Source organism: Lagenorhynchus albirostris, chromosome X (assembly GCF_949774975.1).
Source record: "Lagenorhynchus albirostris chromosome X, mLagAlb1.1, whole genome shotgun sequence".
Taxonomy (NCBI): Eukaryota; Metazoa; Chordata; class Mammalia; order Artiodactyla; family Delphinidae; genus Lagenorhynchus; species Lagenorhynchus albirostris.
Genome location: NC_083116.1, coordinates 102467154 through 102481022, shown reverse-complemented (window position 1 = coordinate 102481022; position 13869 = coordinate 102467154). Strand labels below are relative to the sequence as shown.

Below are 13869 nucleotides of genomic sequence, written 5' to 3'. Positions count from 1 at the left end.
GATAAATCTCACTTGATCGTGGTGTATGATCTTTTTAATGTATTGTTTAATTCAGTTTGCTAATATTTTGTTGAGGATTTTTGCATCTATGTTCGTCAGTGATGCTGGCCTATAATCTTCTTTTTTGTCATATCTTTGCCTTGTTTTGGTATCAGGGTGATGCTGACCCTGTAGAATGAGTTCAGAAGTGTCCCTCCCTCTATAATTTCTTGGAATAATTTGAGAAGCATTGGTGTTAATGCTACTGTAAATGTTTGGTAGAATTCACCTGTGAAGCCATCTGGTCCTGGACTTTTGTTTGTTGGGAGTTTTTTTTTTTCTTTTTAACTCATTCAATTTGATTATTTGTAATTGGTCTGTTTATAATCTGTATTTCTTCTTTGTTCAATATTGGGAGATTGTACATTTCTAGGAATTGGTACATTTCTTCTAGGTTGTCATTTTGTTGGCATATAATTATTCATAATAATCTCTTATGATCCTTTGTATGTAGTTTGTAATTTCTCCTTTTTCATTTCTGATTTTATTGACTTGGGCCCTCTCTTTATTTTTTTCTTGATATGTCAGGCTAAAGGTTTATCAGTTTTGTTTATCTTTTTAAAGAACAAGCTCTTCGTTCCATTGACCTTTTCTATTGTTTTCTTAGTCTCTATTTCATTTATTTCTGCTCTGATCCTTATGATTTCTCTTCTACTAACTCTGGGTTTTGTTTGTTCTTCTTTTTCTAGTTCCTTTAGGTGTAAGGTTAGATCATTTCGTATGTTTATTTTTGCATTAAATTACTATGGATTAAAAGTAAAACAAATAGCTGATGTATACCAGACAAGTGCTCAACACCTTGGGGGATATTAAGATCAATGTAGGCATAAAATCTGCCATCAAAATGTTTATATGCTGATAGAAAGAGACATGTTTGTTCCCAAATAACTGCAACAAAAAGCAGATTGTGTGCTATAATAATAAGACATATTAATAGCTACAATTTATTGAGCTTTACTATCTGCCAAATCCTATGCTTGGTACTTTAAACACCTCAACTTATTCACTGCAGATAACAACACAGTGATGTTGTTATTATTTCAATATATTAAAAAACAGGGAGGTGAAGCCATATGCCCACAGAAGCTGATTTGTATAAGGTCCCAGAGAAAGGCGAGGTTAATACAAGTGGGTGGGTTTCAAGACCTGCCTCATTAATGAAGACACATTTGAACTGGGTCTTCTTGAAAATGCGTGGGAATTTGCAGACATATTTGGAGAATAGCTTAATGACATCAAAATAACAGATTTTTTAGTGAGGAGGTAACATAATTAGGACTGCATTTTGAAGACAGCTCTGACAGAAGTATGAAGAAATGACTGGAGAGTATAAATCATTCTCATCAAGAAAAACAAACCTAGGTGTTATGCGCATCTTGAACGACAATTGACACTTTAATTGAGAATTACATATTTTAATAACTCTCTAAATCCCTGCAATTTAAGCTAGTCTATAAAACTACAGACCAACTATACACCCGGACTCAAAGGTACAGTGAATGCAATGATATCTATATACTCAGTACAAACAAACGAAAAGATAATTAAATGTCTATTACTTTCACACACATAAAAATTTCAAGAATGCTATTATTTGAGAATTACATTGTATCAATTAATTAATAAGTTTGTAAAGACTATTTTTCAATCTTTGAAGAAAATAAACAGCTATAGTCATCTAACAAAGTGATTTACTAAACTCATCTAAGGGGGGCTCTCTGTTGAACTAACAATAAAATTATTTATGGGCTTTGATGGCATCTTCATAGGCATTAATTTTGTCACCTCAACATTACATTACCAATGTGATAATATATAAGGAACTAGAGCAAAATATTAAGAGATTACACATTTTGGGAGTCTAGGATTTTAGCTGAGTAAAAAATCAAATTGAAAAAGGATTATTTTAAGCAATGCCACCTTCAAACGCAGCCAACAGATTTAATAGTTAATTACTAATGTATCAGCAGTTTTGTGTGATTGGTAAGATTATGGGTCTAATTAAATTAAGATTACAGCTTTCATAATTGTATAGGTTAGTTAGCTTCCCACAGATAAACATACCATATTTTCTTATTGCTATTGGTGAGGATTATGTTCAACAAAACACTGATTTAACTGGATATCAATAGGAATTATGCTATAAAGAGTTTCCCTTGTAATGAAGACTAGCAGATTTTGTTTTATTTTATTTTTACTGCAGAATTTCTCTTTACTTTGTAGTATTTCTCAAAATAATATGATCACAGAATCCTTTATTGCCTAAACATTTTACTAGATTATGCTGTAATCTAGTAAACACACTTTGAGTATTCTATTGTATGCCATATAACAAAGTTTCTTGTAATACGTTTTATTTTTACGTTCAGATTTAACTGACCATGATACATAAGGAAAAATGCATGATTACTTCATATGTGCATATCTGGTTTACTACTTTAATCAAATAATATTTATATGGAGGCTAATTGGACACATTTTATAACACAAGGCTATTTGATGCATGGTGATTGCTTAGTTTCAGTTTCCACAAAGCCAAATATTTAAGTACAAATAGTTTATTTGGAGGGACAGGGAATATCATCTTAGTTTCAGTTTCTACAAAGTCAAAGATTTAAGTACAAATAGTTTATTTGGAGGGACAGGGAATACCATTAGGAGTGTAGTGATGAAACACAGGGAAGGGAAAATCAGCTAATGGTGTGTTCTTATGCCAGCTACCACAATGGACAGCTAGAGATTATTACTGCAGGAAAACCCTTGAAAACATTAGAAAATATATGCCTCACATTATTCCAACTATAGGATGCTGGAGCTGTGATATTAACACCTCCATACTAGTTAGTCATTTGTTAAGAGCTGCCCTGGCTGGCTGTGAATGGAGAATGGTGAGAGGCATTATTTCCTAGGCACTTCTGGGCAAGGTGGTCTCTGGATATATTACCCAACACATTATTTGTTATCACAACATATTTACGAGTTATGCGAAGAACTTCTCAAATTGTTAGTGCATGTGGAGCAGTGAATAGATTGCAATGAATCGGGCTTCCCTGGTGGTGCAGGGAAATTTGAAATTCATCAAATTCCTTATGGATTTAAAATCTGTAGTACAATCTAATCTCACTGAAAGTTGAAGAGGTAGTAAGGCATGGAGCTATTAATTAACTCACCCAAAGTACCACGGAGTTAGGGGTAGATTTATAATTAAAACTCATGTTTACTTATGTTTAGATGCTACAAGCTCTCATTCTTTTCATTGCTATTTTCAATATAGGTCATTATTTTTAGACTCATTGATTATTTGATTGGCAACTTCAGAACACAACTTAAAAAGCAAAGAAGTCAGTAAAATTACTAGGCCCCAGCTGTTGTTAAAAGGGCCCTTAAAAATACTAATGATTTTTAGCCTATCCAACTCTGTGGCGTCTAAATGTATTTTTTCTAGGATCTGAACTAACTTACAGCAACCTGGCATTAGAAATCAAAATTATCTCACTTCAGAAATTGTTGAGAGAGTTAATACTTTCCCTGTTTTAAGGGTGGGGAAATTAATAATCACTTAATGTACCACAATTTCATGGTGTCAAAACCATGACTAGAATCCAGGTCTCTTGTTTCTCAGAATAAACTATACTAAGAAAAAATTAATACAAATTAGAGGATTCAAGAAGGCTTTCCATTTTTAGAGAGAAGCAGTCACAAGGAAACTTAGAAGAAAAAATGACATGAGTTCTGTTATGAATAATAAACATAGAAATTACACAAACCTTGGAACATGCTGTCATGACTATTCTAGACTAAAATCTGAGATTAAAACAACATCGTTATATCAAAGATAACATGGTTCATATTTCAAACTTGTAGACACTGAATTATCCCTGCTTGCATTACCATCATGTATACAATAAAATGTATATTTTGCACTCTCTTACACATATAGTTATACTCAAAACAAGAAATAGAAATAGAAAGGCAATTCTATAAACACAATAAAACAACAAAAGCAACAAAGAAATCAAAGCAGTTATATAAGCAGTGATTGATGTCCCCCTGAGAAAAAGGGCCAACGTGAGTACCATAATGCTGGAGCTCAGGCTAATAACATGGCTTGGAGGTAATCACAATCCAGGATGCACACGAGGAGGCCCAAGAAAAAATTCTCACTGGAAAGTGAGGGCCTAAGTCTGAAACACCAATTATCTAAATAAGGCCAATGCCATGGGGAGAAACCCCCTATCAGAAGATGACACTTATACTGTAGCACTAGGAACATTAGAGTAATCTGTACAGGCCTAAAAATAAATGCCTTTAATACTCTCAAAAAAAAAAGTCATCATGTCCATTATGTTAGTTAGAAATTATAAAACAAAAAGAGCCATGAAATAATAAATAGAAGAAAAACCAAATTGTCATTTTTAAAAGAAATAATGTTGAAATAAAGTAAAAATCTTAGCATAGGCTTTTAGCTAAATGAACACAAGATGAAGGATGACCACAACTGAAGAACAGATGAGTAGGCTAAAAGGTCAGGTGTAGCAATTATCTAAAACAGATTTAAAAACATATATAAGAAAAGGAAAATTGTGAAAGAAAATGTTGGAGACATACATAGAGTCAGAAGTCCCAACATTTCTCTGTTGATTTCTGAATGAGAGGGTGGGACAATGTTGGGTTAAAAATATTTGAAGAAATCATGAATGAAAATGTCCCAGAATTGAAAGTGTACTTGGACCTTGATACTGAAAGAACTCATACTATGTAAAGCAGGACAAATGAAAAAATGAAATTCACCTAGAAACCTGTAGTTTAAATTCAGATCAAAGATAAGGAGAAATTCCTAGAGCTAAACAGTGGGTAGAGATTCTCAAATTCCTCTACAGAATTCCCTTAAAATTCTCAACAAATGTATCCATACTTCAACAACGCCCAACAAAGAAACTGGGCTTTCCATACAGATGATAGCTGTTGCTGGTGCTCTTACTTTTTTCTTTTTCTTTGAGAGTAGAAAATAATGTTTAAACACAATAATCACATTTGATTTCTTTTGAATTATTACATTAAAATTACGTAGCAATCAGGGCTTCCCTGGCGGCGCAGTGGTTGAGAGTCCGCCTGCCGATGCAGGGGACACGGGTTCCTGCCCTGGTCCGGGAGGATCCCACATGCTGCGGAGCGGCTGAGCCCATGAGCCGTGGCCACTGAACCTGTGCATCCGGAGCCTGTACTCCGCAACGGGAGAGGCCACAACAGTGAGAGGCTCGCATACCGCAAAAAAAAAAAAAAAAATTACGTAGCAATCAAAGGATGATTTACTATTTGGGAACTTTTGTCATAGATTTGGAGATCACTGCTGCAGAAGATCAGCAATAATTTGTTTTAATGAATGAGGAGCAATGTCTAAATATATTCTGAATTCTTAGAGTCTTGCTGCTCAGTTATATTAAATTGTATGAGTTATTGATGGGAGAAAAATCTCGTAAGTAAATAGAAAAACGAGGATAACGTTCCCATCAATACTCTGATACTGTTTTACTCCTTGCTGTAAAATACATTCTTCCACATGGTAAAATGCTCCACATTTATATTTTATGGAACGTCTATCTACCTATTATCTTTGAATACATATAAAGATACATATATATCTGTATATTTGAGTATATAAAACCATCTCCATAGTTACTATTTTACATAATTATTTCATATATTTTAAATGACTTAAGGTTTTAAACAATTGATATTGACATTGAATTTCAAAATTCTTGAGATTTTAGAGCCAACTTAATGGAATATCCAAGCAGAATTCAATAGGATGATCTATTTATAAATATTATTTTAAATAAACATATACATATTTGTTGTTTAAATCAACTATACATACTTGTTTTACATAGACTTATGTCTTTTGGAATTTATGTAATTCAGCTTTCAAGTGTAGCTAACATGAATTTTCTTTACCTAAAATTATATCTTCTTTGTAAGATATTGCTTCCCTACACCACATATTTGACCACTTAAAATGGAGTTAAGAGGAAAAGATATGCATCAATGTCTAAGCCAAGTACACAAAATAAAACACCTCCTACGTCTAGAAAGCTTAAAGGCTGACAAGATCTGTTGAAGAAATATGGATAGGGATTAAATTGTTTTACTTTTTCCTCTATATCAGAACATCCAGACAATTTATTTACTATGACAATTTCTTCTATTTTATTTTTTAATGAATTTATTTTACTTATCTATTTTTGGCTGTGTTGGGTCTCCATTGCAGTGTGCGGGCTTCTCACTGCCGTGGCTTCTCTTGTGGAGCACAGGCTCTAGGTGCGCGGGCTCTAGAGCATGGGCTTCAGTAGTTGTGGCGTGTGGGCTTAGCTGCTCCAAGGCATGTAGGATCATCCCGGACCAGGGCTCGAACCCATGTCCCCTGCATTGGCAGGTGGATTCTTAACCACTGCGCCACCAGGGAAGCCCCAAATTTCTTCTGTTTTTACACTCGAAAGATTGATATTAGGTTAAGGTAAAAAACAAATTACCCAACAACAACAAAAAAAACCCTGTGCAAACAAAATTTAAACAAAAAAACAAAAAAAAGAATTGCAAATCTCTTTCTCAGAAATGTGGGAGGGGAAGAGAGATATTATGTACCACAGTTAGAAATATACAAGTGTAAAGAGCCATGTGCTGCTAAAGGGCAGTACCATCCTTTATTGATATTATTACACTTGATATCTACAACAGAATATGTGTCACACTATAGGCAGGCACACTATAAAATTTTGCCGCATAATTGAGTAAGCTGCCTATATAAACCAAGCCTTAAAGGAAAGTTCACAGATACTAAAGTAATACAATTGCTAGTATTAGTCTGAATAAGATTTTATACACCTGGTTATTTTATAATGGTCTGCTCTAGAGAATTGGAATAAAAGAAAGACATGAGGAACATTCTACAAAATTATTGACCTGCCCATTTCAAAAAATATGAAGGTCATGAAAGAGAAAGATAGGAACTCTTCCCAAATAAAGGAGACTTAAGAGACATAACACCTAAATGCATGTTATTTGGATGCTGAACCAGGAAAAAAACGATTTTTAAACTGTTTTGCTGTAATGAATATGAGGTCAACTGATGAAATTTGAAAAGGTCCGTAAATTAGATAATAGTAGTGTATCAATGTTAATTTTCTGATTTAAATAATGTACTATGATTGTATAAGAAAATGTCTTTTTTTAAAGGAAATTGCGAAATATTTAGAAATACATAGGCATCATGTCTGCAACATGAGCAGGAGAGGATGTGGCAGTATATTAACATGTGAGGAATCTAGGTGAAGAGCATAAAAGAATTGTTTGTACTATTCTTGTAGCATTTCTGTAACTCTGAAATTACTTTTTTCAAGTTAACTGAAAGAATTATCTTTTTTAGTCAATTTATTCACAGGTTTTACAGATAGCATATATTTGACAAAGAATCAAGTATTAAGATATTTAGTTATGTTAAAGGATTGATTCGGAATTTCCGTGGGTAAAGAGGAAAGATACACAAAAGTAAAAACTGATCATATTTACATATGTAATGCCAAAAAGATAATAACTAACCAGAAAGCAAGTGTAGTTTTGGGGTACATATTTCTCACTTTCCTAGCTGTGGTAACAGGAAAAATTTTATATCGGTTTTAGGGCAAGAAACATCCTACCGTTTTCAAAGAATAAGTGTCCTGGTGGGATGAATTAAGGTACAGATTAAAAATACAGTTCCAAAATGACAATAATTTATAGGTAAGTTTAATAATTTGGAGAGATAGGAAACAACAGAGAATTTTTGGAAGATTTTCAATAGCAACTGTCTGCTGTAGAACAAATCTGCAGTTGCTGCTTTCCCCTTAGTGCTGTGGTATTGTTTTCATTGGGGCTTCAAGGGGAATCAGTGGCTGCTTGCCAGTTTCTGTGTTCGCATCCAGCTGTTCAGAGTTAAAGGACGTAAGTAGTTGTAAAGGCTGAGGTTTGGGCAGTCATGCAGTCTGCCTCTGAGACACAAGTAAGCATCTTACTAGACTATTTACAAATTTATATAAAATGGCAATCATTAGTACTGAGAGATAGTGAAGAGAGACAATGTTCTTGCTTAACCAGATAAATGAACAATACACCAAATACTCAAGAGGCGTTACCTGGTGCATCTCTTTTCTGTTCCCATGTTTTCTTGTCACTACAACTCCCTGAATGCTCAAGACTCAGAATTTGACAAAGTAGAAAAGCATTAGGAAAATTTACTGAAAGTTTTAAAAAAAAAACATAAACAGCTTTGCATGGTACACGTACAGAGCTTTTACATAACCCCTATAGATTAACTGACTTCCCACCTTTTAAAAGCAATAGGCAATAGAGTTTTTTCAGTTTTATTGAGGCATACTTAATATACAAAAAATGCACGTTTAATGTACACATTTTTTGTGTTTGGATCTATGAATATATGTCTGATACCATCACCACAGTCAAGGTAATAAATATTTCCAGCACCTCCAAAAGATTTCTTGTGTCCCCTTGCTGTTTTTTCCTTTGCAGCAAGGGCACTTAACATGAGATCTTTCCTCTTAACAAGATTATAGTGCACAATGCCGTATCGTCAACTATAGGCACTATATTTTACAGCAGATCTCTAAAACGTACTCATCTAACATAACTGTAACTTTATACCTATTGAACAATAACTCTCCATTTCTCCCTTCCCCATCCTCTGGCAACTACCATTCTATTCTGTACTTCTATGAGTTTGACTATTTTAGATACCTCATATAAGTAGGATCAAGCAGTATTTATCCTTGTATGACTGACTTATTTCACTCAGCACCATGTCTTCCAAGTCCATTCAATTTTCTGCAAATGGTAGGATTTCCTTTTTTTTTAAGGCAGAATAATATTCCATTGTATATATACCACATTTTCTTTATCTGTTCATTTGTTGATGGACATCTGGGTTTCTTGCATGTTTTGGCTATTGTGAATAATGCTGCAATGAACACTGAAGTGCAGATATCTCTTCAAGATCCTGATTTCAACTCGTCTAGATAGATACCCGGGAGTGGTATTAATGATCATATGGTAGTCCTGTTTTTAATTTATCAAGAAAACTTTACACTGTTTTTTTTTTTTTTTTTTTTTTTTTTTTGCGTTATGCGGGCCTCTCACTGCTGTGGCCTCTCCCGTTGCGGAGCACAGGCTCCGGACGCGCAGGCTCAGCAGCCATGGCTCACGGGCCCAGCCGCTCTGCGGCATGTGGGATCCTCCCAGACCGGGGCACGAACCCGTGTTCCCTGCATCGGCAGGCGGACTCTCAACCACTGCGCCACCAGGGAAGCCCTACACTGTTTTTGATAGTGGCTGAACCATTTTATATTCCTACCAACAGAATACAGGGCTCCACTCTCTTCATATCCTTGCTAACACGTACTATCTTTTGGGGATTTTTTGTGTTTGTTTTGCTAACAGCCATCTGTAGCAGGTGTGAGGTGATATCTCTTGAGGTTTTTATGTGCATTTCTGTGATGATTAGTGATGCTGTGAATTTGAATACCTTTCCATATACCCGTTGGCCATTTGTAAGTCTTCTTTGGAGAAATGTCTATACAAGTCCTTTGTCTTTTTTTTTTTGCTATTGCATTGTAGGAATTCCTTGTATATTTTGGAAATTAATCCCTTGTCAGACATATGGTTTTCAAATATGTTCTCCCATTTCATAGTTTGCCTTTTAACTCTGATATTTCCCTTTAGTTTGATGTCACCCCACTTGTCTATTTTTGAAATATATGAAATAGAGATTAGAAAAACATTCTGTAACATCCTGTGGAAAAGCATCTTGTGGAAAAACCCAAACGAACCTTTTGGCCAACACAGCACAAAGGATAAGAGACTGCTGTGCAAATTATATGCTAACAAATTGGATAACCTAGAAAAATGGACAAATTCCTAGAAACATAAAACCTATCAAGACTGAATCATGAAGAAATAGAAAACCTGAACAGACTAATAATGAGTAAGGAGATGGAAGCAGTAACCGAAAACCTCCAACTAAGAAAAGCCCAGGACCAGATGGTTTGACTGGTGGATTCCACCAAACATTTAAAGAATAATTAATGCCAATCCTTCTGAAAATCTTCAAAAACTGAAGAGCAGGCAACAAGTCCAAATTCATTTTATGAGTCCAGAATTACTCAGATACCAAAGCCAGACAAGGATACTACAACAAAGGTCTTATACATGTGCTTATGAAAATGCTAGCTATGGAAATCACTTGATCACTCCAGCTATATTATCAATTCCCATTACATGGGAAACCACATGAATTTGATTTTCTGACATCTCTGCTGAAAATGCTGTCATTCACAATTCTGATATCTATGCTAAGGACTACATCTCTAGATGCATCTTACAGTAGGAACATTGAATTGTCACAGAAGCATTGTTCCACGCATAATTAGGAAGAAATTCACTTCCCTCCCAACATGTATCACATGTTATAACATGGGTACCAAAGAAATGAGGCTTAAACCCTAAAATCTCATAGGCCCTCATAAATACTGCTACTTTATTTTCTCTGTATCCTGTATTATCACAAATTATAGCAACAGTAAAAATGGCAATGCTAAAACAAAACAATAACTTTATTTTATGGAAAAGTGGGAGGCATATTGTAAAAAATTCAAATAATAGTTTTAAAATTATAAAATACAAGGAAGAAATAGATAATTCTAAGTCTTTCCAAAGGTGTTGGGTAATAGCTGGTGAATATCTTTCAAACATTTATTTATTCTTATATACACACAGAAGAACTGAGACAGACACATTTCTAAGTAGAAAAATAGATAATTTTGCAAGAAAGATGTACCCTATGTACTATATAAAAATAACATGAGCCTTCCTTGAATTTAATAGAAGAAAGGAAATGACATGAACATAAACCTGAAAAAATTAATGAACTTCAGATAAACACTTCATTACAGTTTGGGATATTTCTTCAACTAAGGTTAAGAAAAATGGTTATCAGTAAGATTAACTCTGGCTTTTAAAGATGTAGGTTTTTAACCTATAGATGTTTAATAATGACAGTACTTGTATTTCATTTTTACTTTGTATTTAAGATAAATTTACATTTCTAACTGCAATTTTAGTTTCTTGAGTTCTAACTTAAAATGGAATCAATTTACACCACCAAGCATTTTATCCCAAATTTCCCATTTTTTAATCATTTCTAGATCAACTAGGTTTCATTATAATTAGACCCAAATGTTGCTTTTTGCCTTTATTTTTGAATGGCAATTTGGGTGAATAAATTATTTTAGAACATATTTTATTTCTTTCAGAACATTGAGGATATTTGTACATTTCTATTCTAGTTTCAGTGTAACTATGGAGATTTCTATGGTCCACTTTATTATTCCCTCAGTGGCTTTGCTTTTTATACCCAGATTGCAGTAGAATGCTTTCTTTATCCTTAAAATTCAATAACTTAACAGGATGTGCCTTGATGTCAATCGTTTTGAATGAGTTTCACTGATAAACAATCTGCTCTTTTAATCTGTAGATTCAATTCTCCCTTCATTTCAGTTAAATTTCCCAGTATTATACCTCTGTGTGCCTTTTATGTTTTATTTATAGATATCTTTTCTTTAGGGATGCCAATTATCCATAATACTGGTTCATTTTTGATTGGTGTCCAAATATTCTCTCTGATTAGTTTAACTATTCTATCTCTGTCTGCCTGTCTCTATCTCTGTCTCTCCATTCCCTGAGGATACAAAAAGGCTTTTCCTATTGATGGAAATGACTTTTATCCAGGTTTACTGTCTCCAGTTTTTCTCATTTATTTATTAAATTTGTAGTCATGTTATTTTGGTTTTCAATTTGTCTCATTGGCCCTCCAGTCTCCATATTTTATTTTACTCTCAAGATTTAGCATTTCGTCTTTGAGCTTTTGTTCAATTAATTTCATTTAAAATATGAAAGCTTTCACAAATTTACATGTCATCTTTTCACATGGGCTATGCTAACTGTTTACTGTATCATTCCAATTGTAGAATATATATTACATCTAATTAAACAAGTAATAATAACAAAATAAGTTTAGATTTATCAAGTGTGCGTCAGGCATTGAGCGAAGTGATTTACATGCATTAATTTATTTAATTCTCACAGTAACTCTACTTAGAAGGTATTATTATTTTTCTCCATTCTACAGATGAGGAAACTGGAACTAAGAGAGTTAAATAATTTGCCCAAGGATATATAACTAGCAAAAGACAGAACTAGAAACAGGTTTATCATAATGTTATGCATATTTACTGACTACCATTCTTCTGCTTCATTAATGGCCCATCAGGCCCAGATATGTAAGAACTTCACTATCAGGCATAACAGATTCTCTCTGTAATATCAATATACTTATTGAATATAGAGGGACTAAGGAACTTAACCCCAAGATTAAAAGAGGGGCAAACTCAGGAAAATAATAATGAGGCTAAGAGGAATAGAGGAAAAATGATATGCTAGAGATAGAATTTGGGAGATTTCAGTTTAGATTATCATGGCATCAGGGGAACATTAATTTTAGACATTTCAGGGCTGACAATTATTATTTATCTTTTTGTTATTTTTTTTTAACATCTGTTTCTCTATTTTTTTTGTCCCTGGGAATAAGTATCACCAGAATATCTCAAAAAAACTGTGCCAGTGGTGCATAAAAAGGAGAATAGTAAATGTGTAAGAATGTGGGATGGTTGCCTGTGTGTATGTGTGTGTGCATGTGCGCGCACGTGTGCAGGAAATACCTATGAGACTTCACTGTGGCCTACTGTCCAGATGAAAGAGAACACTTGATCGGTAACCACAGGTAGAAATAATAGAAACTGAAGTAGGTGATAGCAGTATTGGGTGTACATACATATATATATACAGACATAGAATAGAATAGGATAGACTAGACTAGAATGGCAAAAAGATGTGAGCAGGCACTGGTGCGAAAATGCAGCCTTTTAATTATTAAATTGATCTTTTCCACTATATGTGCTCAACCCTCACTGACTTCCTGCAACTTAGCAGAGTGGAGCAAAGCTGGAGAGTCTGGCCAGTGAGGTGTTCTACAATGAAATTTGAGGTTTGGGACACCCTGATTTGAAATTCTGAGATCTTCTTATTATTCAGGTAGTACTTTAATGGAAATTTAATTTTTATAGTCTGTGAAATAGCATTGTGAGGATTGCCTTAAAAATAAATCCCATTGTATTGTCTTGTTTTCTGAGGAAGAATGCAGACTGAGTTACAAAAAAACTGATTCATTTGTGAATCTTTAACAAAAATCCAGCTCATGCCTTGGTATCTTTCCCGTCTTAAATCCTTCACCATTTCTTCTGTAGTTCTTATGATATATACCTATAGTCTATCACAAGAAAAACGAAGATTATTTTTTGGACCCTAAGTGACATAATGATTTAGAGCAAGAGAATGTTCCATAACTATAACTGAAGATATTCTGTTATCTCAACGATCTGAATTCTTCCATGTAAAAAGTAAATGATAACAGATTCTTACTTTTCAAGATTTTAAGTTTAATCCTTATAATGAGTTCTGTTGTACATATTTCAGGACAAAAGTTTTGAAAATCAATTGCAGCAATAATAAAAGCATGATTGTGGGCATTTGACAAATCTTGGAAAACTAGAAACATCTTATAAATACCCTTTTAAAAATGCTATTACAGCAGACCAAAATGGCAAGGCAGGAGACCCCTGCCTATCCATCTCCCCACAAAACTCAACCACTAGACAGCTATTCACAAAC

At 34.0% G+C, this 13869-nt stretch overlaps 1 non-coding gene across 1 annotated transcript; it reads right to left on the bottom strand.

The window, feature by feature from the left end:
* Positions 1-12026: 12026 nt before the first annotated feature.
* LOC132514145 (U6 spliceosomal RNA) lies at positions 12027-12132 on the bottom strand. Its single transcript, XR_009538637.1, has one exon. It is a non-coding gene; the product is annotated as a U6 spliceosomal RNA (small nuclear RNA).
* Between the last annotated feature and the right edge of the window lie 1737 nt (positions 12133-13869).